The sequence below is a fragment of the Mesoplodon bidens genome, assembly GCF_964165515.1.
Source record: "Mesoplodon bidens genome assembly, chromosome: 1".
In the NCBI taxonomy this organism is placed as follows: domain Eukaryota; kingdom Metazoa; phylum Chordata; class Mammalia; order Artiodactyla; family Ziphiidae; genus Mesoplodon; species Mesoplodon bidens.
Genome location: NC_138176.1, coordinates 208,546,566 through 208,550,847, shown reverse-complemented (window position 1 = coordinate 208,550,847; position 4,282 = coordinate 208,546,566).

Here is a 4,282-nt window from a genome sequence, read left to right as displayed (position 1 = left end):
AAGACTTTCACTCCTGCCATATTCTGCTTATCAAAAAAAAGGAAAAAAGGAGGGGAGGAAGAAAAGGGTTCTGTTTCCAGTATCCTTTTTATTCAGAATAGCTTCACATTATTTATAACTGAAGAAAAATAGTTTCCAATACAGGCAGCCTTCGCTTTGCACTAGTTCTGACATGCATGGATTTTAGTTACATAACACATTTTCCAAAAAAAAAAAAAAAAAAAAAAAAAACCCTGAAAAGGTTTGGACTTGTTTCCATGCTATATTAACAGTAACTGCATAAAGTATAAACTTTGCTGCTAGCTCTTCAGTCCACAAATCACTATGTAAATAACACAGATATATGAGCAATCATGCCACTTCTTTCAAAATCTGTTAGTGACTGGTTACTGCACATCTCTCATGGGTGCACAGACAGCAAAGTGTTGTTTCTCAGTGATAAACCCACTTGACATTTTACAGAAATGGATAATTGAAAAAGGGAACTCACCAACAAAGATTAAAGTGCAATAAAGAAATGAAAAGTGTAAATGGTGGAGTGAAATTCAAATTGAACATAAATGGAAAGAGCTGGCTGTGAGAACGTTGATGCTGTTGCAGTTCAAGAGGCTCTAGATATGCAGCCAGAAGAACCTGGTGAAGGCAAACTTATTGACATAAATGAGGAAACTGGTTGTGACAAAGAAGATGAAGATATCCCAGAGGAGGTGAGACTGGCAAAAAACCCTTCACGTTAAAAGAATTGAGATCAAAAGAATGAGAAGACAATGTAAAGCAACTATACTCCAGTAAAAATGAATAAAAAAACTAAAAATTGTGAATTACTATACTGTACACCCGTAACGTATATGATATTGTACATCAACTATACTTCAATACAAAAAAAAAAATGAGAAGACAAGCCACAGACAGGAAGAAAACATTTGCAAAAGGACTTTATCCAAAATACACAACTCTTAAAAGTCAACAATAAACCTGATTACAAAATGGATAAAAGACCTTGACAGACACCTCACCAAAGATATACAGATGGCAAATAAGCATATGAAAAGATGTTCAACATCATATGTCACTAGGGAATTGCAAATAGGAACAAGGAGATACCATTACCTACCTATTAGAATGGCAAAAATTCAAAATACTGACACCACCAAAATGTCCCATTCTGGTGGAGCCCCAGGAACTTTTCTTCATTGCTGAAAGGCATGCAAAACAGCACATACACCTTGGAAGAGAGTTTGGCAGTTTCTTACAAAACTAAAATGCTCTTACCATATGATTCAGTAATCACATTCTTTGGTATTTGCCCAAAGGAGTTGAAAACAGTTCCACATGAAAACCAGCACATGAATGTTTGTGGCAGCTGTATCAACAACTGCCAAAACTTAGAAGCAACCAAAATATCCTTTAGTAGGTTAGTGTATACGTAAATTGGGGTACATGCAAACAAGAGACATTATTCAGTGCTAAAAAGGAATGATCAAGCCATGAAAAGATATGGAGGAAACTTAAATGGATTTTTAGGGCAGTAAAACTATTCTGTATGATACTATAATGGATTCATTTGTCAAACCCATAGAATGTACACCACCAAGAGTGGAGCCTACTGTAATCTATGGACTTTGGGCGATTATGACGTGTCAATGCATTTTCACTGACTGTAACGAATGTCCCATTCTGGTGCAGGATGCCGATAGTGGGGAAGGTGTGTCTGTGTAGGAGCAGGGGTACATGGGACCTCTCTGTACTTCCTGCTGAATTTGCTATGAACCTAAAACCCCTCGAAAAAATAAAGTCTATTTAAAAAGAAAAAAGAACAGTGATATCTCATGACATTGGAAGAGCAATAAAATGTTGGAAGCTGATCCAAATTTAGGATTATGACTATTTACCAAGAGACAAAAAAAAAAAAATGTGTGCTTGCAAGTTTTATAGGAAGGTACTGTTCAAACTACTCTGATAAATTTTTTACAAAAATGACTTCCTCAGTGTTTCTAGTATTTTACAGTGTACTGAATATTAGTTTTACTATTTTGTTCACTTACACATTTATAATGTGCTGACAAAATTTTTAAAGGTCATGGAAGAATCATTTTCCCCACTGATTACACACTTTCAACTTGAATAATTTCTACAGTACCACACTACTGTGCAAGAACTGCCTGTATAAACAAGCCATTTATATAGAAATCTTCCAAATAACTATATATTTAGATTATCCCAACCTGTTTTAAACCATAACTATATTGGAACATCACATTTTAGTTCAATTTACCTGTTAATACTATTAATATTGAATAGTCTAATCTTAGTATGTCATGTTGTATCAGGAAACACATTAACAAAATAGATGGCCTTATCCGTGAACTGCAGGGCAGAGGAAGGAGAATGTAGTTGAGAAGCAAAAAGTGGGGAGAGGTTGTGGGGAGGAAGAAAGAAAAGTCAAGTCCATCTAAGTGTGACCCTGTTGAAGGTGCTTCTTTCCTCCCAACAATCATCTATGAAATTCAGGAAAAGGAAGTTAAATACTGTACACATTATTAAGGATTACACAGAAAAACAAAGTGTATTTCCCAAGTACCTTGCTTCTTTGGATTACATTTTCTTACCGTTGTTAGTGGCTGTTAAGAAATGACAATAGGTTATAAACGAGTCTCATTTGCAAAGTGCTGAATCATGTCATCAGGGAAGTCTAAAGAAGAAAACTTACCTTTCACAGAAGAAATTCAAATAATACTCTAATGAAGGTAGAAACTTTTCTTCCCTCTTAGGCACGTTCATTTTCCTCCACGTAATTACATTCTGACAAACTTTAATGAAAACATAATTTAGTAAAACTGATAGATACAATGTTTATCTAAATTATGAAAAACTAAGATAATCAGCCCCACTTGTTTACATATCATAATTATCATAATTCCAATAGAAAATGCAACCACAGCAGGTTTTATAAGGAAGTATTTCAATCATAGCATCATCATAACCTTTAGGTCATCTTTTTTTCACTGAAAGGACAACGCATTCCATTACCCCATCCTATATCTAAATTAAACATCTCACTGAGCAAGTAAGCAAGTGTGAGAGAACATGAATTAATCAAAGCAGAAATGGAACTGCATATTATAATCAGAAAAATAATCATACCTTTTGGGAAGTTAAAACCATCAATTCCTTAATTTTATGGACCATTTAAGTGTCTTGCTTAAGGTCACACAAATGGAAACCAAGTCTCCTGATACTCCTATCTAACCACTCTACAATAACACCAATAACTAGGAGCAATTTTAATGTTTCAACATAGATTATCTATTGGTATAAAGTTACAAGTCTATGGGGTGAGAAAGACAGTTATGAAAACACATACGTCTTTTATCTGTGTGTGACCTGTATCAACAAAAACATAAGTTGCTTCAGTCGGCCAAGATACTACAACAACTGTGGCTTCATAGACTCTTTACTGACAATGGATTATGATGTTTACTGACATCAGTCCAGTAAAGGGACTGAGAATACACCCAAAGTAATAAGTACCAGTTTACTGAGAAAGAGATATTAAGCACACAGTATCATCTCTTTTGTGCTCAATATTATGGGTTTTTTTGGGTCTTTGTTGCTGTGCATGGGCTTTCTCTAGTTGTGCTGAGCTGGGGCTGCTCTTCATTGTGGTGCGTGGGCTTCTCATTGCCATGGCTTCTCCTGTTGTGGAGCACGGGCTCTAGGCACCTGGGCTTCAGTAGTTGCAGCACATGGGCCCTACAGTGCATGGGCTTCAGTAGTTGTGGCACGCAGGCTCAGTAGTTGTGGCGCACGGGCTTAGTTGCTCCGCGGCATGTGTGATCTTTCTGGACCAGGGCTCGAACCCTGGTGTCCCTTGCATTGGCAGGTGGCTTCTTAACCACTGCACCACTGGGGAAGTCCTTCCATATTATGCATTTTTAAGGGTAAAGGGATGAAAGTTTAGAAACTACTAAGGGTGTGAAAATACAACTTATGATCACAAATATTTTTATTATGCCAAAAACATAATATGGCATTACAGGGAGAACCCAACTACATTCATTAAAATAAAAATATGGATTTAACAACAACCAAAGAAACAGCCTATCATTGAAGACACATTAGTACAGGAAAGTTATGAGAAATCCATTATGCAATTTTTAGAATATTCTCAACATTTCACTAAGCGATTTGGGTACTGTGATGCAGAAGGAGGTATGAATACTATTTGCAGGTCCCTTCAGCCCATTACACTAAAATATGTTGAGTATATTCAATACACTTG